Here is a 25,637-nt window from a genome sequence, read left to right as displayed (position 1 = left end):
ATTACTTTTGCTTTCTCTGGCATGATTTTTGAAAGTAAGAAAGCTCCTTATAATCCAGGCAGATGTCCAAATGCAGTTATGGATTAAATTTCAGGAATACAAATTTCAGATGTGGTATGCAGTTTTCTCCCTCTGTGTGGCTATTGGTAATTAGTAAACTCAATAACAAAAACATATTAAGAGAAACAATACAATCTGTGGGAAAGACAGGAATACATTGGAAACATTTTTTCAAAAGTAAAAAAAAAAAACCCTACAGTACTCTTATTATGATTACCCCAGATCCTTTATTTAATTTACTCAAAAAGGTTGACAACATGACCTTGGACTAATACCACCATATTTTTTTTAATAGATACTTATTGGAGTATAATTGCTTCACAATACCGTGTTAGTTTCTGTTGCACAACGAAGCGAACCAGCCATATGCATACACATGTCCCCATATCTCCTCCCTCTTGAGCCTCCCTCCCATCCTCCCTATCCCACCCCTCTAGGTCATCGCAAAGCACCGAGCTAATCTCCCTGTGCTATGCGGCTGCTTCCCACTAGCTAACTATTTTACATTCGGTAGTGTATATATGTCAATGCTACTCTCACTTCCCCCCAGCTTCCCCCTCCCACCCCAAGTCCTCAAGTCCATTCTCTATGTCTACCTCTTTATTCCTGCCCTGCAACTAGGTTCATCAGTACCTTTTTTTTTTTTTTTAAAGATTCCACATATATGCGTTAATATACTATATTTGTTTTTCTCTTTCTGACTTACTTCACTCTGTATGACAGACTCTAGGTCCACTGTATTTTAAGTTGACCATGTTTCCTTTCTGTTTGCAAGATGTCTCAGTTTTGATGTTTAAACAACCTGTTTTGAGATGAGTTTTTAAACTTTAAAAGTATTGGGTTGGCCAAAAATTTCGTTCAGGGTTCTCCGTAAGGTGTTACGGAGAAACCCAGATGAACTTTTTGGCCAACCTAATAGTTGCTCTTATTGGATGATAGTAATTGCTATTCCTAAAGTGCTTGAAACTAGACAGTTTGAGAGGTCAGGTCCAACCAGTTTCCCATAGAAGGTGATCTCATCTGGGCTCATTCATGCATCTGCCATCACTCTCACGTCTAGTGGTTGGCTGTGGGCTGGGATAACAGGACAGCTGGACCATGTGTCTCTTATGGTCTAGCTGGCTAGCCTGGGGGTCACAGGGATCCAAGAGGAAACTTACAAAACTCCTTGAACCTAAGCTTGAAATTCAGATATACTTCTTTTTTGTTTGTTGGTTTCATGTAATTTTTTAAAATTGGGGTGTAGTTGTTTTACAGTGTTGTGTTAGTTTCTACTGTACAGCGAAGTGAAATAGAGTTCCCTGTGCTATACAGCAGGTTCTCATTAGTTATCTGTTTTATACATATTAGTGTATATTTGTTAATCCCAAGCTTCCACTTCATCCCACCCCCCCTTTCCCCGCTTGGTGTCCCTACATTTGTTCTCTACATCTGTGTCTCTATTTCTGCCTTGCAAACCGGTTCATCCGTACCATTTTTCTAGATTCCACAAATATGTGTTAATATATGATATTTGTTTTTCTCTTTCTGACTGACTTCACTCTGTGTGACAGTCTCTAGGTCCATCCACATCTCTACAAATGACCCAATTTGGTTCCTTTTTATGGCTAATATTCCACTGTATATGTGTACCACATCTTTATTCATTCGTCTGTCGATGGACACTTAGGTTGCTTCCATGACCTGGCTATTGTAGATAGTGCTGCAATGAACATTGGGGTGCATGTGTCTTTTTGAATTATGGCTTTCTCTGAGTATATGCCCAGTAGTGGGATTGCTGGGTCATATGGTAATTCTATTTTCAGTTTTTTAAGGAACCTCTATACTGTTCTCCATAGTGACTGTATCAATTTACATTCCCACCAGCAGTGCAAGAGGGTTCCCTTTTCTCCACACCCTCTCCAGCATTTATTGTTTGTAGATTTTCTGATGATGCCCATTCTAACTGGTGTGAGGTGATACCTCATTGTAGTTTTGATTTGCATTTCTCTAATAATTACTGATGTTGAGCATCTTTTCATGTGCCTCTTGGCCATCTGTATGTTTCTTGGGAGAAATGTCTATTTAGGTCTTCTGTCCATTTTTGGATTGGGTTGTTTGTTTTCTTGATATTGAGCTGCATGAGCTGTTTGTATATTTTGGAGATTAATCCTTTGTCCATTGATTCATTTGCAAATATTTTCTCCCATTCTGAGGGTTGCCTTTTCATCTTGTTTATGGTTTCCTTTGCTATGCAAAAGTTTTTAAGTTTCATTAGGTCCCATTTGCTTATTTTTGTTTTTATTTCCATTACTCTAGGAGGTGGGTCAAAAAAGATCTTGCTGTGATTTATGTCCAAGAGTGTTCTTCCTGTGTTTTCCTCTAAGAGTTTTATAGTGTCCAGCCTTACATTTAGGTCTTTAATCCATTTTGAGTTTATTTTTGTGTATGGTGTTAGGGAGTGTTCTAATTTCATTCTTTTACATGTAGCTGTCCAGTTTTCCCAGCAGCACTTATTGAAGAAACTCAGACATACTTCTACCACATTCCACCAGACAAAGGAAGTCAGAGGGCCAGCCCAGATTCAAGGACTGAGAAAACAGACTCCAGTTCTTGATGAAATGATTGCAAGGTATGAATGCAGACATGAGAAAAATCTGTGGTCATTTTTATAACCCACCCCACCCACATATCCTTTCCAGTCTGTCAATAAATCCGAGGTGAAAGATGGCAGCTACCTACCTTGTCCGTATTCTCACTGCCATTGCCTTAGTTCTGACCCTGATTGCCTTTATCCTGATTTACACTCATCTCCCAAACTGCCTTTCCATCACCTCATGTATGACTCCTACCTATCTTCCATACTGTAGTCAAGGTGATCTTTCTGAAATGAAAAACTGACCACGTCACATCTCTACTTAAAACCTTTTAAGTATCCCCCCCACCCATTGTCAACAGCAGTATCTCCAGCCCAGACTGCACATTGAATCATCTCGGAAGCTGATATCTGGTCCCCCTGCCAGAGATTCTGACTCATTTGCTTGGGTAAGGCTTGGTTATTAGTTATCTTTTTAAAAGCTCTCTAGGTGAATCCATAGGTAGAAAGGGGAGTCAACCACTGGCCAAGGGTATAGACTACAAACTCTTTGGCATGACACATGGAGCCCTTGAAAACCACACCCTGCCTGTCTCTCAGACATGTCTCAGCATCCTTCACTATCCTTGGCTCAGCGTTCTTCACCCTCGCTGTACTGACCTGATTATAGTTTCTCTCTGAAGGGCCTTTTCTCAAGCTGTTCCTCTTCTCTGGAATGCTCTTCTCCTCTTTGCCCTGCTTGTAAGCACCACTCACCTTTGAAGACTCGGTAAAGCATGGATTGTCGTTGAATTCTCTGACCCTCACTGAAGTCTACAGACAGTATATCCTGGCATCCTTGGCACTTTTTACTTACAGTATCTTTCCTCCCCCAACCCATCCCCAGTGGAATGAGTTTCTTACAGATCTGCAATTTAGTGGATCCCTGAATTTCATACAGTGACTAGGGAGGCATTGATGGGAGAGAAAGGAGCGAGTCTTCAGCTGGTGCTGAAAGAGCTTTATGTGCAAAGTCAGGCGCTCACTCCTAGGAACACAGCCCAGACAAGACGTAGAAAAGACCATTATTCCTTCCTGACCCACCCATCGGCTTTCACTTCTTTTCCTGTTCTTTGTAAATAACCCTTTGTATTTATTCTTGTGATTTCACCTGGAAAACTAACAAGAACTGGAGGCCATGATTTTCACTTTGTCAAATGCGAATCTCACTATTTCCACTTTTAAAGGACGTGAACATGGGATGGAGGATATAGGAATAGATGAAGTTCTTTCTCAAGGGCAGAGATGAGGCTTCTTGGCGACTGAGAGGTTTCCTATCCAGTGCACAGACTATACTTTGGTGCCATTTCTTGGACCCATGAACTTAGATCAGCCTGTTCATCAGCCACAGTCACAGAGTTTGCTTGATTTTTAAAAGTTTCCTGTTTCCTACCATATTTTTTTTCTCTAGCTACATAAATGTGGAGTGATTTTTCCTGCCTTGCTTTGTTTTAGAGGTCCTTGGTGAGAAGGATGACAACTGTTTTAGAGAAATGGGCACCAGCATGTAAATAAGTACCAGTGACTTAAAAGGATTGACTATCACCATCCAAGCACATATATTAAATATTTAGCCATGTGAGTCTTAGGTCAAATGTGAAAAGCAGTTAGCATGGTGATCATTGAGAGTATAACCCCTGGAGGTATACTTCCTAGGATCATATCCAGACTCTTTCATGTCGTATGAGTGTCAGCAAATTGCCTAACTTCTCTGTGCCTCCACTCCCTAATCTGTAATGCAGGGAAATTCAGAAAGAGTTGATTACCCCACATTTGGGTTAACCTGTAGCTGGAACATATGTTTCTCTACACAGCAGCTATTTGTTGACATGCTGTGTCTCCCTCAGCAGATTGAGAACCTTCCGAGGGCAAAGACTACTTACCATTCTTCTTCAGGTGGGAGCAGTGTCTGACTCTCCCTGGTGCCTGGCCGTAGTAGGTACTCAACAAACCTTGAAGGAATGAGCAGATGTAATTCATTCATTCATCTACTTACCTATAATTATAATACAAGCCACTCGAACTTGGATTCTAATCAAGAACATGTGTATGTCTGAATACATTTTAAACAGGATCCAAAAAAATGAAAATAGAGGTAGAAATGAGAATTATTGTAGAATGATGGGTTAAGGGAGTATCGAGGAATAGGCAAAGGTTTAAGGTATAGGAAATTATCTGTCTCTTCAATTACAAAGGAAGTTTGACGCAGGAAGGGCGATTTCTGGAAAAGCTTGATGTAAGTTTCTTGAGAGAATCATCTCTAAGTTCTGCCATTTTCTGCTAGAGCCTCACGTAACTTTAGGCTTTTGCCTTTGGGCGTTGACTAACTCAATGAATACAATAATACTAATTGCCAGAAATATTTCAATTTGAAAATCAGAGCTCAGGTGTTTAGGAATCAATTTGTTGTTTTCTAAAATCAAAAATGTCTATATCTCTTTAAGCGTTTGACATCCTTGATTAACACATCCATTCCTTTCTTATAACCTAAAAACAGGTATTAGGGATGCCTATGTGGCCGTTCTCTATGCCCTGAAAACAAAATTCAGAGCAGCTTTTGCATATTCATCAGGCACCACCACAAAGACTTGACTTGATTAAAGACATTTCCTGTTTTCTACCATTTTGTTTTAATAGCTGTATAACTGTGGAGTGATTAACATTCCCACTGTCCCACAAATACATCTCTTAGACCTTTTCCTGATCATTGCATTGGCTTTGAGGCTATCTGATCACGAGTGTCCTTCTGTTCTCCCACATTTCAGTCACATTTTGAAAGTGGGCTGTGATCTGGGCTGAGGATCAGCCTCATACTCTTGAGAAAGAAGCAAGGAGAAGGTACGGAGAGCATGATCGTAATCTCAGGGAAAAGGCATTGACCCAGTGCAGGGACTGGTGATCTTTCAGAGGTTACACCACACGTCTTGTTTGTTCACTCCTTTAGAGAGAGAATGTTGGGATCACAGGCAAAGGCCGCCTCCGTGTTGGTAGACTAGGCTGAGCCTGGTGGCTCAGATGAGACGAGGGAGCGAGCCCTGGGCTCGCAGGCAAGGCGTGAGTCGATGGGAGGATGAACAGGGACAGGGCGGGATGTATTCTCTCATTCAGTAGTCCCACTGCCCCTGGCCACCGTATCGGGAGCCTGGCTTAGTGTAGACAGCCCATCCGTTTAGTCAGCAAGGTCAGTCAAGGTCCAGTCAAGAACCACACCAGTAATTTGAACAGGACAATTTTTATATAAAGTAGTAGTAACTAGTAATTGGTGACTGACTGCTAAAAGGCATATTAGAGAAAACACAAGTGCAGAGAGCAACTACTACCCCCGGGCTGAGAAAGAAGGGACTGAGAACTTGCTAGAGCCTTTTTCACCACTCCCCATCCCAAGGCTGAGATTCAGGTCTCCTTGGAGCCAGTAGCCCACTGAGTGGTGGAGAAATTAACCAGGGTGCCTGCAGGTCAGAGCTGGTCTAGAGGTAGCTGTCTGCTGTGGTGTCAGAAGAACTTTCCAGAGAATAAGTGCAACTGGGACTCACATATGCCACCAAAAAGCCGCGTCATAGGGGGGAAGAAAGCACATGGGAACCGGAAGAAGCCCCTTCCTCTGCTGTATCTCACTCTCTACAGCCCTCTCTTGACAAAGCCTAACGCTGACCAGCTATCAAAGGAGAAATGTTTACAGGGTACAGCGCGAGCATCACAAAGCAGGACGGAAAGAGGGTGGATTTGCAGTTGAAAGGCAGTATGTTAATAACACATCACCTTCGCTAGTGCCAGAGATAAGGTAGTTAACAAGATAAATTAAGTCCCTTATACTCACTCTACCATCTGAAGAGAAATAAAAAGAAGTGACAAAGTCACGGCAAGGGGTAGCTGTTAAGGAATGGCATCAAATCCCTCTACCCACCAGAAAAGGAGAGAGAAGGGATTTAACAGTTGTTCTACACTTGACTTTGTGCCCAGCACACTGCTAGGTATCAAATATTTATCATGTGATCTCTGCAATTTAAAGAAAGGTTGGGATTATTAACCCAATTTTTAGATGAAAAAAATGGAGCCATTCTGCTTCCATCCCACAGAAGACTTTTTTTCATTTAAGGGAGTTCCTTGTGAGCATGATTTAAGAAGTTTCACCTGAAAATCTTTATCAAGTTTGAAAAAAAACTTTTGCTGAGATTCTTCCGTGGCCAGCTGAGAGTAAGGAAGGACCCGGGGATGCGCTAAGGTGGGAGTCCAGATGGAAGGAGCTGGGGGCTTGCCGCGGGCAGACCTAGCTCCCTTTACAGTGTTGTCCAGAAGCACTGTGGGCCTGGGCAATCGGCCATCTCTCCTGCCGTCCCCGGCAACACGCCTGCTTCTTTACTTCTTCATTAATAATGTGTTCAAACCATCTCAGCACATTTTCTTTCAGTATTTCTAAGTAATTGACATCAAACATTACAAAATTATTTTTCTACTATGTGTGAATAATGCAGGAGCAGCTAAGAGACTAGAGGGAAAATGGTGACTGGGAGTATGGTATTTTATGGTATTTCTATTTTAGCAAATCTAAATCTACATATCACAGAGCTTCTTGTTTATCAGATGTATTTCAAAAAAATATTGGGCCAAGCAATTTAGAGACTATAAAGGAAACACAGCTTTGATTTTGTCATAACAATCTCTTGGGGTCCCCCGATCCCTTGCAGGAGCATTGGAGTGCTTTACTGCTCAAGAGATCAGTTGATCAAAGTTCATCAAGATAAATGATGTATACTAAAGGTTGACTTTCACAGGACCCAAGATACTGCCTAGAATAATTTACTCCTTACACAAATAAGATCTACATCATACAACCATAAGTAGGTTCACTCTCAGATAAGGAATGTAAGAAACATGAGCCATAAAAGTTCATTCTCTGACGAGTATTATTTAGCCTCTTTTTCTTCAACAGACCTGTGAATAGTGGTCTCTAGAAAATGTCCAGGAAGCCAGAAGATGGCATCTATGGATAAGGAGACAGCAGTTAGTTGAGGGTTATAATCAGAATTCCATATCACTTTAATTAAGTAGTAGAAGGTTCAGAAACACAGAAATTAAAGTTAAGGACAAATGCAGAGTAATGCTTGCAAAATTTTAAACTATAAGTCACACAGAAGGGAAAAATCAAAGACCATAGTGAAATGTGAGTTCATCATGAGCAAGCAGTGTAGAGTTACGCATCTATAAGTTGGTGTGCCTTCAGGATGCAAGGACTCTGAGCTTTCACAGGTTCCTGGAGGGGACTTTGTATGATGGTCCATTAGTTGTGTAACAAAATTGTCTTCTATTCTTCCTGGGCACTGTATTTCCAAACTCCCTTGCAGTTAGGTGTGGCCATGTGACTGGAATGTACACAAAAGTGATGGAGGCCATTTCTGGGCCAAGAGTTTAGAGAAAGGAAGCCTTCCCTCCATGCCTTCTTTCTTCTGCTGCCTGAATGACAGTAATAACAGGCCCCAAAAGGATGGAAGAGCCGTGACATGGAAAATTTCTGGATCCCTGAATCACTACATAGAGGAAAGCTGCCTATATACCCACCTTTGTTATGTAAACAAGGAATAAACTTCTCTTGTATTTGGGTCATTTTTTGTGTTTGAGCACTGTAGGGAAAGAAAACTAATTTTCCCTCTACCTTTCTGTGTCCTTAGCTGAGACCCCTGTAATAAAAAGCAGTAACAAAAGAAAAATAGAAATATATTAACAGGTATACTTCATGTATACCTGGGAGATACCCATGGGAAATTGAGTAACTCCCCAAGGTGACTTAGAATTCAGACTTAAATACCATCCTAATAGAGAAAAAAGAGGGGATATAGGCCTCTTAGGGGAGAATAAATGATTTTAAGGAAAGATGAATAGGCCCTTAGAAGAATAGACGGGAGGTATAATAGTTTGTGACAAAGTTTGGCTGGCTGTAGTATCAATTTCTAGTCTCTTCTCCTGTGATGAGTCAATCTTCCCTGGTTGATGAGACTCCTAGGGAGGGGAGTTATGTCAATTGACAGGAGTGTTTTTTAGAGGATGTGTTTTTAGGCAGATACGGAGAGTAAAGAGAAAAGCCTCTCCCTGCATTTGCTGTTTTTCAAGTGCCTACAGCTTAAAATAATCAATATACCAAAGCAGCATATTGGGAGGTGACATGTCCTGAACTACTACAGTCATATTTTGGGGCTGGCATATTCTGCCCTTCAGCATCATCACAGCTAATACTGATGGTACATCAGAGTGCTGCCTTAACAAAAACAAAAATATATGGCATTAGCTTAGCAGCTGGGCAGTAGGTGGAAGGAGCGTAGACATCACAATCTGGAAAGAAAAAGACCAATGTTATATGATAACATTTGGTAAAACTATCAGCTGAACTTGGAAGGCAAAGAAAGTGCTTAATGATCCTATAGCTCTAAGGAAAGTAGTTGCAAATACCCAGAATATTAGCACGTGTTGGTTCTTCTCGCTGTTTATAGAAAGGTATCACAAGAAGGAGCTGAGTTCAGGCAGGAATTGACCAGTTTACAAGCAGAAATGAAAAAGAATTGGGGTATAAAAAGGCAGGGAAAATCAAACTGCTTCTAGGTCCTAAACAGAAGAAAAAAAGACTGAAAAAGGTTTTCTGCATAAAAGGTCCATTAAGGTATCTCAGGTTTGCAAAGTGACTTAGATTAAAGGAGTTCCTTTTCTACCTTTCCACTCCAGCCTACTGTTTCCAATACCCTCAAAAGTGGCTTCCATTAAGTTAGGGGGAGGGGGCAGTGCCCAAGACCAGGAAGCCAAAAATTATAAGAAGACAGATTTGAGAATTACATTTAGGAAAGAACTTAGGATGTGGTTACAAAGTCTATCTAGTTTCTGAGAGATGGCCCAAAATATCATAGACCGGATCAAAAAGTAAAAAAAATAACATATCAATATCAAATGGTCATAACTGTAGGGGGAAAGTAAAGCAGGAAAGAAGGTTGAAAGGCATACAGTGTAATTTTAAATAGAACGGTTGGAAAGACATCATTGAAAAGATGGCATTTGAGCAAAGGTTTGAAGGAGGTAAGGGTGAGTTTTATTCCTCCACCTTTGGGAATACCCACCCCTTCCATATTTACCTGTCAAAAGGGCCAGTCCCGGATGCTAACTCATGAGACGCTTTTGCCAACTTCCACGACTGGAGGTATGCATTCTCCTGGAGCCCATGAAGAACTTTGTTATTCTCTTGGACAGTCTGTTCTCACATTCTGGTTTTCTTACTCAGACACATGTTCTCATTCACTCATGAGTTATGGGAAATGACAAACCGATCTGACAAGGATAACCTGAGGTTAATAGATTGTCACTCTCTTTGCCTTAACCCTACCCAACCTCCATCACCACCCGACATGTTTTGATATTGACAATTGACATTTCTCAGCATCCTTTCATCCCTTCCAACCAAACTTCTGCTTATACACCCCTTCCACAGAGAAATACTACCTTTCATGCCTAATATACAAGGGATACACTTTTTACAAGATGTGTAGTATGTGTGTTAATACAAAGGATGAAAAATGTTAATGACCATAGGCTTAACTTGAGTGAAGGGGGCAGAATGGTTTTGAGACAGAAAGAGACAGACTTATGAGACAGTTTGAAGGCAAAAGAAAAGTAAAACCAAACAATTACAGAATTTAGGTTCAATTTAATCTGGGGTTAACAGGGAGGCTTTAGAGAGAACGTAATGCTTAGTGATTATTCTGGTTATTCTCAAAGAAAAAAGAAGGTGGAAGGAAAAATCTGATTTGCCTGGGAATCATTTGCAGACTATCTCACTGAACAGTTTCACCACCATAACTCCAGGTTACCTTAAAAGAAACTTAGTAAATACTGACTACAGATCTGAATGTTCCCAATACTCTTCAAAGAATCTATAACTGTTATCTTTAATGTTGTTTAACAAAAATTCATGGACAAGCTCTAGCAACTGTCAGTTTCATTTAGTATCCATTTTATTTTATTTTTTTAAACCACTGATTTTGCCTTATGAAGGCCTTTCTCACGTTTCATTTTGTTGTTGTTTGGGGGTTTTTTTTGGTTTTTTTGGCTGCATTGGATCTTTGTTGCTGCGCACCAGCTTTCTCTAGTTGCGGTGCACGGGCTCCTCATTTTGGTGGCTTGTTTTGTTGCAGAGCACAGGTTCTAGGTGTGCGGGCTTCAGTAGTTGTGGCTCACGGGCTTAGTTGCTCTGCGGCATGTGGGATCTTCCTGGACCAGGGCTCGAACCCATGTCCCCTGCATTGGCAGGCGGGTTCTTAACCACTGCGCAACCAGGGAAGTCCCTAGTATCCATTTGGAATTGATAGAGCCTTTCTTCCTTTTAATAACAACCTCATTCCTCTTGGAAAACCATAATCCTGAAAGAAGTATGATAAAGTACAGGACGAACTCTTTCAAGAATAAATGTTTGTAATTTAATGAAAAGTTAAATGAATTTCTAAATGTTTCCTCTCAAAGAATTTTATAAGAAGAATTGCTAAAAGTAGAACAGTTTGGGACAAATCCTGCACCCATCTCTACTTGGGAGGTAAAGAGTACACGCATGTGATTGTACGCTCAAAGTGACCCTCTGTACTTAAATTGAAACATTTCAAGAATGCAATTCTTGTGTGACATAGAAGGATATTTCATAGAAACAGAATGATCCTTGGAACTAAAAGCATTTTGTTTGAGGGTATAATAGACAAAACCCAGATCAAACCTCAAAAATAGGAACAAAAATGGAAATCCAAAGATTAGTTTTGTGTCACAATTTCTTGTTGTAATGAGAACATTAGCTTTTTTAAAGTAAGATGTAGAAAGCTTATAAAATTCTTATATCAACTTCATAAGATTATAAAATTCTTATAGAACACTTTGCTATCAAGGGATTCCAAACTCTTTATAAAACGTTAGTTGATTTAATTCTCACACTTCCTAAGCAGGTAAAGAAATGACAAGCGGTGTATGTGATGGGCTTCATCTCATTTTCTGCCAGGGAACGTGAGTCACAGTTACCCTTGAAGCAGAAATGGAGCTATAATTTCCTAACATTCGGTTGAGGCACTGATCTGACTCATTCTACCTTACCTTCCTTTGAGTTGAGCAGTAATGTTCCAATTTTGCTCTTATTTCTGTTTCTGTAAGGTCTGGCAATGGGGTATTAGAGTCCATGCCTTCATGTAGAACTTGATGAGATGCAGGAGAGGGGAAGATTTTTAGAAGCAGCAGCTTTGTCTCTGTTTTAAGGGGGTTAAACACTCAGGGTACTGGGTCTCAGTACATGAGAGTTATTCTGCTAATGAGTAATTCCTTTTTGTCATGATGCATGTAGGGTTCAAATGGACTCATTAGAAGTTGGATTTATTTATTTTTGACTATAAAACAATACATATAGTGTTCAAAATTCAAAATGTTTAGAGGATACACAGTAAAAAATCCCCTCCCCCACTTCCCTCCTCTTGTCATGCAATTCTTCCCACAAAGGCAACCAGTGTTACCAGTTTCTTACAGGGACATTTGACACAAATCCAGGAAGGGAGGTAGTGGGGGGAGGGAATAAATAAAGATATTGCATAAATTATAACAAAACTATACACACTGTTCTACTCATGTTCTTCACTTAAGATATCTTAGCAATCATTCCATACCAAGATATAAAAAACTCCCTTATTCTTTTTTATAGCTCCATAGTCTTTCATTGTGTGGACATACCAAAACATTTTTAACCAGTCTTCTACTGATGATGTTAAGACTGCTTCCAATCTTGTGCTATTATGAACATTGTTGCAATGAAGAACCTGATAGGAAATTCATTTCCCATATGTACAAGAAGGATAACTTCTCAGAAATGGAATTCCTGGGTCAAAGAGGATAAGTACTTTCATTTATAGATATTTTTCAAGTTGTTCTCCACTGGGATTTTATCAATTCATACTCCCACCAGAAATGTCTAAGAATTTCTATTTCTCTACATCCATGCCAACATAGTCTACAATAAAACTATTTACTCAAAGAGACATTATAGACTAAATAATGAGTTTCCCAATTCTTAAAGGAGATACTTGATACATCAATGGATATCTTATGTTTTCACAGGCCCACAAATTTAAAATAACTTGCACATAGCTTCAAAAGAAATTTTTTTAAAATTTGAACTTGACAAAAAATTGCTTAAAAGTACAGGCCGTACCCCATTCACTGTGACCATAGTGTATTTATTCCAGGGTCACAAGGATGGTTCAGCATTTGTAAATCAATCAGTGTGATATACCACATTAACAAAAAGGATAAAAATCACATGATCCTCTCAATAGATGCAAAAGCTTTTGACAAAATTCAACATCCATTCATGATAAAAGCTCTCATCAAAGTTGATATAGAGGGAACATATCTCAACATAATAAAGGCCATATGACCAACCCACAGCTAACATCATACTCAACAGTGAAAAGCTGGAAGCCTTTCCTCTAAATTCAGGAAGAAGACAAGGATGCCCACTCTCGTCACTTACATTCAACACAGTATTTGAAGTTCTAGCCACAACAATCAAGGAAGAAAAATAAAATGTACCCAAATTGGAAGAGAAGAAGTAAAACTGACAGTATTTGCAGATAACATGATACTATATAGAGAAAACCCTAAAGTCTCCACCAAAAAACTATTAGAATAAATGAATTCAGTAAAGTTGCAGGATACAAGATTAATATATAGAAATCTGTTGCTTTTCTATACACTAACAGTGAACTGTCAGAAAGAGAAAGCAAGAAAACAATCCCATTTAAAATCACATCAAAAAGAATAAAATACCTAGGAATGAGCTTAACCAAGGAGGTGAAAGACCTGTACTCTGAAAACTATAACACATTGATGAAGGAAATTGATGATACAAATTAATAGATATACCATATTCGTGGATTGGAAGAATTAATTCTGTTAAAATATCCATGCTACCCAAAGCAATCTACAAATTTAATGCAATCCCTATCAAAATACCCATGACATTTTTCACAGAACTAGAATAATCCTAAAATTTATATGGAACCATGAAAGACCCCTGATTACCAAAGCAATCTTGAGGAAAAACAAACCTGGAGATATGATGCCCCCTGACTTCAGACTATACTACAAAGCTACCATAATCAAAACAGTATGGTACTGGCACAAAAACAGTAACAGAATAGAGAGCCCAGAAATAAACCCATGCACTTATGGTCAATTAATCTAAAACAAAGGAGGCAAGAATATCCAGTGGAGAAAAGACAGTCTCTTCAATAACTGGTGCTGGGGAAACTGGACAGCTACATGTAAAACAATGAAATTAAAACATTCCCTCACACCATATACAAATAAAATAAATAAACTGAAAATGGATTAAAGACCTAAATGTAAGATCTGAAACCATAAAACTCCTAGAATAGAACATAGGCAGAACACTCTTTGACATAAATCATAGAGATATTTTTTTGAATCTGCCTCCTAAGGCAAAAGAAACAAAAGCAAAAATAAACAAATAGGACTTAATTAAACTTAAAACCTTTTGCACAGTAAAGGAGACCATCAACAAAACAAAAAGTTTACTGAATGGGAAAATATATTTCCAAATATATTTGGAAATATTAACTCCGATAAGGGGTTAACATCCAACATATATAAACAGCTCATACAACTCAACATCAAAAAAACCCCAAAAAACCTGATTTAAAAATGAGCAGAAGACCTGAATAGACATTTTCCAAAGAAGATATGCAGGTGGCCAACAGGCACATGAAAAGATGCTCAGCATCTCTGATCATCAGAGAAATGCAAATCAAAACCACAATGAGATATCACCTCACACCTGTCACAATGGCTATCCTCAAAAAGAATCCAAATAACAAGTGTTGGTGAGGATGTGGAGAAAAGAGAGCCCTCATGCATTGTTGGTGGGAATGTAAATTGGTGCAGCCACTGTGAAAAACAGTATGGAAGTTTCCCAAAAACTAAAGAATTACCATATGACCCAGCAATTCCACTCCTGGGTATATATCTGAAAAAAACCCACTAATTTGAAAAGATACATGCACCCCAATATTCATGGCAGCATATTTTACAATTGCCAAGATATGGAAGCACCCTAAGTGTCCATCAAGAGATGAATGGATAAAGATGTGAGATAGATATAGATATAGATATATAGATATATATAGATATATAGATATACAATGGAATACTACTCAGCCATAAAAAAAGAATGAAATTCTGTTATTTGCAACAATGTGGATGGACCTAGAGGGTATTATGGGTATCACTTAAATGTGGAATCTGAACATTTTTTTTTAAATGCATGTATATAACAAAACAGCAATAGACCCACAAATACAGAGAACAAACTAGTGGTTACCAGTGGGGAGAGGGAAAAGGGAAGGGGCAAGATAGGGGGTAGAGAATAAAGAGGTACAAACTACGATGTATAAAATAAATAAGCAACAAGGATATATTGTACAGTACAGGGAAATATAGCCATTATTTTGTGATAATTTTCAATGCAGTATAATCTATAAAAATATTGAATCACCTGAAACTAATATAATATTATAAATCAACTATATGTCAATTTAAAAAAAAAAGGTAAAAATGGAGTATTTTAATGATAGTAATTCAGATAAATACTAATTCAGATAAAAGTTCTCTTGATGATTTTCATCAGATCCATAAATCACACAAGTATGATATTAATAATGGTAAACAATATTTTACAGTGGCCCTAGAACTTTAAAAAATAACATTTAAAAGAGGAATTTTTGTGATAATAGTTTCTACTTTTGCTTTTCCTTTATTGGTAATACAGATTATCAATACATGTGATGTGTTAAACATAGGAAAGGGCTCATAAAGAGTAGCCTGAAACTTCTCTTAGCTCATCATCTAGAGAAAAACGTATTTATTCAGGAACAAAAATTATTTTTTAAAAATTAAAGAATATCAAGGTCATGAGACAAGGAAAGACTAAGGAGCTCTTCCAAGTTAAAGGAGACTAAGGAGAGATGTCTAAATGAAACTGTGATCCTGGATTGGATCCTGGATCAGAAAAAGAATATTAGTGGGATGATTTACAAAAGCTGAATAAGATCTATTGATTAGAGGATACTATTTTATAGGCTTTTATTCTGATTTTTATAATTGTACTATAACTATGTAAAAGAATATCCTTGATTTTGGGAAATACAATCTAAAGTATTATAAGGTTAGTGGGTATCATGTCTGCAACTTAGAATTCCAAAGCAGGGTTTAAAAAAATATATTCAACCCCAAATATAGTGAACATTTGGAAAAACCAAAGACAAAAAGAAAACTTTTAAAGCAGGAAGGAGGCAACAGGAATGGAGTGGGGAGTGTAATCTATTTTCATTCAGTGGAGCAAACAGATTAATATAGGCATGCCTTGGAGATGTTGCCAGTTCAATTCCAGACTACCACAATAAAACGAATATCACAATAAAGCGAATCACACTAATTTTTTGGTTTCCCAGTGCATATACAAGTTATGCTTACACTATACTATAGTCTATTAAGTGTGCAGTATCATTATGTTTTTTAAAACTACATATCTTTTTTAAAAATCTTTATTGGAGTATAGTTGATTTACAATGTTGTGTTAGTGTCAGGCATACAGCAAAGTGAATCAGTTATACATATACATATATCCACTCTTTTTTTTTTTTTTTTTTAGATTCTTTTCCCATGTAGGCCATTACAGAGTATTGAGTAGAGTTCCCTGTGCTATACAGCAGGTTATTATTAGTAATCTATTTTATATATAGTAGTGTGTATATGTCAGCCCCAATCTCCCAATTGGGAAATTAAAAGTACATATCTTAATTTTTTAAAATACAACAAAAACCACAATTACAATAGTAACATCAAAAGTCACTGATCACAGACCACCATAACAAATAATAATGAAAAAGTTTGAAATACTGCAAGAATTACCAAAATGTCACACAGAGACACAAAGTGAGCAAATGCTGTTGGGAAAATGGCACCGATAGACTTGCTCAATGCAGAGTTACCACAACCTTTAATTTGTAAAAAATGTAATCATTGAAGCGCAATAAAACAAGGTGTGCCTGTAGCTAATTTCTCAATGGAAGCCAGAAGTCAGTGGGATGACACCTTTAATTGAAAAATAATAACTGCAACAATAAATGCTATCATATGACAAAACTAAAACAACTTAATAACAAGTTTGTTGTCTTTTATTCAAGGGAAAACAAGGCATGGCCTCACAATCAGTAGAGTGCTCTGCCCAGTTATTTTGGATAAAAGCAAATTTTATAGTGTTAGAAAAGGCAATGCAGAAATGGGCATGATTGACTAGGAGGTCAGAGGTTTCTTTATAAGGTTAGCAGGTCCTATTTTCCAGGGTAAGGTAAACTAGCTAAAGCTGAGTTAGAGGATTATGATTGGCATTATGTTAGCTTTCCTTGACAGGTGTTTCCCATGAGTATGGGCTGACTTGGGTTTAGATTTGTGAGCCAGGCCACGAGGGTGGCCTCGGTTTTCTGGGTCCTGATAAATGAATTAACTTTATCAGTGCCAACCTTTAAGTGTATACCCAGCAAAAATATGTTTCAAGAATGAGGGTGGAATATGTCAGACAAAGCTGGGAGACTTCATCAGCAACACTCACTGAAGGAAATGTTGAAGGGTGTTCTTCCGGTGAAGGTGTAACTTCCAAACTAACGGAGAGAACAAAATAGAACAAACAAAAAAATCAACCCCAGAAACGAAAAGAATTTTGAGAAAAGGCATCAAAGAATAGGGCTGCACCCCACACCCTACAAGCCTTGTGGTTGTCCAGCCTCCGGACGGAAGAAAGCCCAGAGTAAGCGACAGAGACATCAACGGTTTATTGGGCAGGGGATCTTCACGGCCGAAACAAAGGGTCTTTTGGAGCGACATGCCACCATGAACAGCAGGCAGGACATGACAGCAATCTTTGGGGAAGAAGGAGACTACCATTTATAAGGGGAATTGATCTCAGGTTGGCTCATCAATTATTAGGGCAACCAGCCTCTGGGGTTGGAGACAGGCATGTAGGCAGTTACTAATTAAGCCCTATAATAACAGGGTTGGATAGTCCTGTGAGTGAAGCAGGGGCTGGTTGAGCAGAGGATGTACAGAGAGCAAGAGAACAGCCATCTTGAATGGCCTGACCATACAATAGGTGAGACAATCAGATGATTAAAACTACACATGAACAACAACAAAAAAGTAACTGCTATAAAAATCAGGGGAATGTTCTCTGTTAGGGGTGGTGGGGTGCTACTGAGGTTTCTTTTTTTTTTTTTTTTTAATTATTTTTATTTTTGGTTGCCTTGGGTCTTTTGCTGCACGCGGGCTTTCTCTAGTTGCATTGAGCAGGGGCTACTCTTCATTGCGGTTCGTGGGCTTCTCATTGGGTGGCTTCTCTTGTTGCAGAGCACGGGCTCTAGGCGTGTGGGCTTCAGTAGTTGTGGCACTCGGGCTCAGTAGTTGTGGCTCACAGGCTCTAGAGCGCAGGCTCAGTAGTTGTGGCGCACGGGCTTAGTTGCTCCGCGGTATGTGGGATCTTCCCGGACCAGGGCTTGAACCCGTGTCCCCTGCACTGGCAGGTGGATTCTTAACCACTGTGCCACAAGGGAAGTCCGAGGTTTTGTTTCTTAGCCTAGGTGTGGTTACACGGATTTTCCCTTTGTAATAATTCTTGAAGCTCTACGCTTGTTTTTGGTGTTTTATTTTGTAGCAAAAATGTTTTGAAAACCTGAGAACTGTCTCAGCCTCTCCTCTTCACATACTACATAAAAAAGATGAAATGGCCCCTCAAACTCCTGAAAGATCTCACAAGGTAGGTTTGAGGGTCAGAAAAGGTTTAGGAAAGCTCTCACCCATCCCCCATGAAAGATCTGATTTTCTATAAACTACAGCCCTTGCTTTGGTATTAAATTTCTAGCTGTATTCCCTTCTCCATGCCACAGCCTAGAAGCCTGTGTAGCTCTCTCCTAATGAGGTATATCGTTCATTAGCAAGCCTATAATTTCTTTCACACAAAGTTCTTCTAAAGGGAGGATGCCGTGCTGTCTAGAACTACTTGTGGAGATAGTTTTGATCAGATCCTTTTTTAAAAAATAGACTTTTTTGTTTAATTTTTTTAAAAAGTTTGATCAAAATTATCCCAGTAATTTGCTAACAGGATCTTAAATGTTCTCACTACAAAAAAATAATTAAAATTACAAAAAGCAAAATAAATAAATAACAGGCTTACAGAAATTTTGAAATAGGCTAAAAAGATACTTGAAACATTATAAAACTACCACATTCCCAGCTACCATACCTGAAGCTTCTCTGTACAAGTCCCAATAATTATGGCATCCCAACATCGATCTTTAATCCAACTTTGGCTTCTGGTCTCCGTCACTCATGATCTTGATAAACAGATCATACTTTCAGGCTGAACCAAAGTGAAAACTCAAAAAGTGAGAAACACTTTACATTCAGACTCAGCAAACTACTCTGATTTTTCTTTGAGAATAATTTTCTATTTCAGGGGGCATTTTGAGTTGCCCATTCATTGAGCATTTCTCTTTCTTAAATAAAGCTATTTTTAAAGTATTGTTTAAGCAATGAAGGAGGGTATAGAATTCCTGCCATGATTTCAGTGTAGTAATTAGGAATTATATTTATTTCAGCCCTCAGGCTTATTTTTCCTCTCTGTACAAATTTCCATTTCCTATCTTATGTTTTCCTCCTTCCTTCTCTAAGTTTCTTTCCTTACTTTACTTACTAAGACTTTTGTCTTAGTTTTAAGACATTAGATTTTCTGGAAAATGAAAACTGGACTCTAAATAATAGTCTGGAGGCATTTCAACAATTCTTTTTATGAGGTTACTGAAAGGCAGAGTTAACAGCAACCAAAGGGCCAGAACTTATTCTGTTCTCGTCTAGATGACACAGTGGTTTGTTGTGACTTTACTTCTGGTCCAGAAATGCTGTAGGAATATTGCTTATGAAGAAAGGCTAGCAATCCAAATGATAAACTGTATGAATCAAATATATACCTATATTGCATATTAAAACATATGCAAATATTACATCTAAGACTTCCTGATATGATGACAGGACAGTCATAAGTTAAGCATAAACTGGAGGTTGGGCTGCTACCCAGAGAAAGACTTAGCTGAGATACTGAATGAAAACCATGTGTCAAGGCAAGAGGACCAAAATACAGAGAAGTTGGATGAACGGTCCCATAGGCGGTTAGGCAGGAAAGCAGAATCTCCTACGTGTGAGCTTTGGAGCTGGGACTGAGAAGCTGATTCCACAGCTTCTAGAGCACTTCCTCCCGGGCTCTATGAGAAGGGCCCCCACCACTGGGCAGGGAGGCTCCAGTTGGATCCTGCATCTCGGTTGATGGGTAGGTGAGTGGGTCTGTGAAGGGGAGTGGGTGTCTCTGCCCTTTGTTCCCTGCTCTCCCATCCTCAGTCTTTGTTGTTTGTTGTTATCTGGGTAAATGAAGGAGGAAAGAGGATAAACAATCTTTGGAAAAAAAGCTCTTTGCCCTTAGTCCCCAACACCCTTCAGGCAAAACTTTCTGCTACAATGATCCTTTATTTGGGTTTCTGAAATTGAAGCACAGCGTGACTTGCATCTTCTAAAAATAAAAAACAGGGAGGGGAGGGAGGGAGGAGCATACTTTCTGTAAAGGGCCAGAGAGTAAATATTTTAGGCCATATGGTCTTTGTCTTAACCACTCAACACTGAAGTCTTGGCCCAAAAGCAGTCCTAGATAATACTTAAACAAATGAGCGCAACTGTGTTCCCATAAAACTTTATTTATGGATGTGAAATCTTCTTCTTCTTTTACTTCTTCTTCCACTTATGTAAAAACCATTCCTAGTTTGGGGTCATACCAAAACAGGCAGCAGGCCAGATTTGGCAACAGGCTGTACATAGTTTTGTAACCCTTGACTTAAAAAGTAAGATCTTTTTGCTTTAAAATTAAGAATTTTCTTTTTTAGAAAACATAACCTTATTAATGGTCAAGAAAATGCACGTTAAAAGCACAACGAGATAACATTTTCTAGTTGCATAAAATTAGGAATTAATGAAGGTGAGTTGACCCATATTACCTGTACTTTGGGGATTAAGTTTAGGTGTAGGTGTTATAATCATTGGGACAGTCTATATGTGTTTGATATTTATTTGCTTGTAACGTTTAAAAGAATTTGATGTGATAGAGAATCTAATGGGTTAGTTAGGGAGATTCCAATTAAAATGTATAATTGATTATAGACTTGTGATTTTAAGTTAAAAGTTGGAAGAGAGTTTAACTACACTCATAAACAATAACAGAATGCTTAGAAGAACTCGAGTCTCTATATTTATAAGTTTTAATAGTTTATATTAAAATTTATAAGTTTAAAATTTTTTTATAAGTTTAGAGTATGTTGTTTTAGTATGTATAAAGGAGTTATCTGTTTAAGTAGTAAACTTGCCTGGTCAGGCATTTGAAGTAAAATTCATTGAACACATTTATAAATGCAATGTAAAATGTTTAAACAAATTGGATAAACTAAAGACTATTCAAGGATGTTTATCCTGTGCACCTTAATTAAACATTAATGAAACAACAAAGGGGAATTCCCTGGCAGTCCAATGGTTAGGACTTTGTGCTCTCACTGCCGAGGGTGCAGGTTCAGTCCCTGATGGGGGAACTAAGATCCCGCAAGCCTCGAGGTCAAAAAAAAAAAAAGAATAAGGAGGAACTCTTTGAACTGATATGAAGTGATCTCCAGGACACACAGTTAAAATGAAAAAACTAAAGCAAAAAATAAATAAAAAGGAATATTTAAAAAAAAAAAGAAAGAACAAGGGGAGGTAAAATTGTTATTTTAGGTATAGATTTACAAATGGAACAACAAGATTTCTATGTTAAACTTAAAGAAAAGGACGTTTTTAATGATGTAACATTACTAAGTTGATGTTTCTTAAAATGCAAGTAACTGAGACTAATCCTTTCTGCGCAAAAGCCTCTGGGACTTCAAAATTCATAATAAGAGGGACCCATGCGGAGCACAGTGACAGGAAGAGGACGCCAGGTACAGACAGCAAGGCTGACCCGTCCGTGTTGACAGTCAAGGCGCTGCCCGCTTGGCTGCCAACGATGTACCAACTGGGGCTGTGCCCATGATGCTACGTGGGTACTATGTGTCTGCAGGATACGCTCTTGATCCAAACAGCCAAGCCAAGCCAAGCCACCAGCAGCCAATCAAAAGTCGTGGGTCAGGAAGGCGTCAATGTTGCTCTTGAACACTTTGAGGAAGGAGACCCACAAATGTGTTTTAGATCTTCAGCATGATGCCACCCAGCAGCTGAGACGCAGTATTCCCTGTAACTTGAGAAATACCCTCTCTGCATAGAAATGTAGAACAGAAAAGCAGTGTCCATCTAAACCTGCCATCAGCCTAATCCCAAATCTTCCCTGAGCATATCTGAAGAACAGAGATCAGTAAACTATAGTCTGGGGCAAATTCTGGCCTGCCACCTGTTTTTGTATAGCCTTCAAACTAAAAAAAATGGTTTTTATATTTTTTAAAAGTTAAAATCAAAACAAAAATAATATTTTATGACACATGAAAATGACATGCAATTCAGATTTCAGCATCCATCATTAGGTTTAACTGGAACACTGCCGTGCTCATTCATTGGCGTTTTGGCTGTTGCCTTGCGCATTGCTTTCACAGTGGCAGAGTTGAGTAGCTGCAACAGAGACTGTATGGCCTGCAAAACCTAAAACATTTACTACTTGATCCTTCACAAAATTTGCGAAACTCTGCTCTAATTGGAACAACTTTATCATCTCCAGTGAGTTGATGTGCTGTGTGGACAATTCATGGCTACCACATATTTCTTATCCCAGGTGGCCTGAGGTGACTTACTGGCCAGTGGTTTGAGGTGGGGATCTAGCCCCCGGGGCTGCAAACATGCAGGTGGTTCTGCCTGACACCAGCTACTCCTCGTTCATGTTATTTAAGCAGAATTGGTTTCTCCTGCGATTAAGTTGCTCTCTTGTGAGAGTTAGCAGCAGATTACAGCTAATCTCTTTCCTTTCACCCTCAAGAAATTTTAGTATCTCATTTAACTCAAAAAACACTTTAATCCTTACTCTTTCGATTTTGAATACCTCTTATTCAAGTCATCTTCAAAGAGGATAAGGAAGATGCTTGTTCTCCAATGAGTACTAGTATTAGAGTGGCCCATCTTCCCTACTAGGAACCTCCAGATTATATGCCAGTCGAGCCTTGAGAGTCCAGATGCAAATATGAATTTACTGTAAAGCTAATAAAGTGTGAACTTTAAGACCCTCACAAGAACAGCCTATTTCTTTAACTTTTTAAATTTTGTATACAATTTTTAAGGGTTACTTTCCATGTACAGTTACTACAAAATATTGGCTATATTCCCTGTGTTGTACAATACGTCCTTGAGCCTGTCTTACACCCAATAGTTTGTACCTCCCACTCCCCCTATATTGCCCCCGTAACTGGTAACCACTAGCTTTTCTCTATATCTGTGTCTGCATCTTTTTTGTTATATTCGCTAGTTTCTTATATTTTTTAGGTTCCACATATAAATGATATCATACAGTTTTTGTCTTTCTTTGCCTGACTTATTTCACTTAGCATAATGCCCTCCAAGTTCATCCATGTTGCTGCAAATGGCAAAATTTCATTCTTCTTTATGACTGAGTAGTATTCCCTTATATATATATATACCACATATTCTTTATCCATTTATCTGTTAATGGACACTTAGGTTGCTTCCGTATCTTGGCAATTGTAAATAATGCTGCTATGAACATTGGGGTGCATGCATCTTTTTGAAGTAGTGTTTTTGGGGTTTTTTTGGATATATACCCAGCAGTGGAATTTCTGGGTCATATGGTAGTTCTATTTTTAGTTTTTTGAGACACCTCCATGCTGTCTTCCACAGTGAAGGACAGCCTGTTTCAGATGTGTTCCATGCTCATCTGTATTGGAAAAGTAAGATATTTAACTGTAATCTTCTCAGACCAGTGCTTCATTCCACTTAAACTTTACTTCTGTCACTCATACCCCCTTGTCTTTGGAAAAGCCATGGTATTTGAGGGATCCATGGGAAGGGAGGTGGAATTTGGGATATATTTAGTTTGGTGTAAGTGGGATTATATTTATATGACTTGAAGTCACTTGATCTGCAGTTACTATTAGCTGTCTTCTTCCACCCACTATGCCAACACAATGACTTTGTGGCAGGGGAAGCAAAGGGATACAAACTCATCCTATAGCACTCAGGACCCTGGAAGTAGTGTTCAAGAGGTTTGAGATGTATGAAGCCAGAATCTGCTCTGTAGAACAGTCTTCATATCCTCAGACATGTATAATTGTAAGCATAAGATTTATTTCTTATCACCATCTAGTCAAGACAGCCATACGCTGCTGTCAGAAATATGCTTGACAGTAAAGCACAATTATAAATGCACTATATATATTTTTATGGAAATCATGTGAAGTAAAATTTGTTTTCAGAATTTGTGTTTTTAGAGCATAAATCTGTAGCACTTCTACCAGCAGCCAGTATATCTGTATGAGAGGTCACGTGTCTTACACCTCCCACTGTATCATGTCAAATCCTGATGTGAACGTAGCACATCTTGGCCTGATTAAGGCTCACAGTTCCAGGCAGAACACTTTGCAAAAGTACCACTGACTCAGTTAAGTGTCCTGAAGAAACCAGTGTTTCATGGCAAAACTATATGTATTCATCAGTATATCAATAGTCGCCACATAAGAGTGATTTGACTACACAATGATCTAGCTCAATATAAAATAACAGCAATTTTTAAAGGCACTTGAATTGCTTTTGTGACTGTTGATTTTGTATTTTTTAAGAGAGTACCTCAAAATTGTATGAGCTTCAGGTCCCACAAGACCTGGCTCTGCCCTGGCCAGGCCCACCCATCTGATTCCCAGAGAGTTGCCCTGGTTTGTCCACTCTGTTGTCTAAATAATAAATAATATACATTTATGAAGAAAGAGGGGAGTAGGGGGAACACTTTACTAATTATGATTCTTACTCTCTACATGTCTGCTCCTCTTTCAGTCTCTTCAGATGCCATTCTTACATTTGATTACCCGCGAGGAGGTCTGCCTCGCCTTCTCTTGCTAGGCCGCAGTGTAGGCTGTTGAGGAGCCATGGAGTGGCCACACTTCTGCTCCAAACAGTGGCCATTCTTACGTAAAGAACAACCTTGACCCTCACCAGCATCTCATCTGATCTCTCCAGTACCTGAATATGAAAGAAACTCCACTGGCAGCGTTAAGTGTCCTGCTGAGGTTAGAGATCCTGCAGCAGAACCTGCCTACACATTCCCTGCATTTCTCCAGCAGCCCTGGCTCTCTGGGTGTAGGGATGGAGAAGGTAAATTGGAGCATTGTTCTAGGGTTGGGGTTTGGTGGTGAGGATGCAATGGCATGAATTTTTTTTTTTTAATAAATTTATTTATTTATTTATTTTTGGCTGCATTGGGTCTTCGTTGCTGCGCGGGCTTTCTCTAGTTGTGGAGAGCGGGGACTACTCTTCGTTGCAGTGCATGAGCTTCTTATTGCAGTGGCTTCTCTTGTTGCAGAGTGCGGGCTCTAGGTGCGCAGGCTTCAGTAGTTGTGGCATGCGGGCTCAGTAGTCGTGGCTCATGGGCTCTAGAGCACAGGCTCAGTAGTTGCGGCGCACGGGCTTAGTTGCTCTGTGGCATGTGGGATCTTCCCGGACCAGGGCTCGAACCTGTGTCCCCTGCATTGGCAGGGGGATTCCTAACCACTGCGCCACCAGGGAAGCCCAATGGCATGAATTTACATAGTGAGGTTATTATAAACGCTGTCAACCACAAAGT

The 25,637-nt window shown here is 39.0% G+C and overlaps 1 protein-coding gene across 1 annotated transcript in view; it reads left to right on the top strand.

Annotated features, from left to right (window-relative positions):
- Positions 1–25,637, top strand: part of CPA6 (carboxypeptidase A6) — a 285,604-nt gene that overhangs the window by 116,351 nt on the left and 143,616 nt on the right. The gene's annotated exons all lie outside the window — the stretch shown is intronic.

Source organism: Balaenoptera physalus (assembly GCF_965194825.1).
Source record: "Balaenoptera physalus genome assembly, chromosome: 17".
NCBI lineage: Eukaryota > Metazoa > Chordata > Mammalia > Artiodactyla > Balaenopteridae > Balaenoptera > Balaenoptera physalus.
The sequence above is the reverse complement of the archived record's forward strand: the minus strand, read 5'-3'. Positions and strand labels throughout refer to the sequence as shown.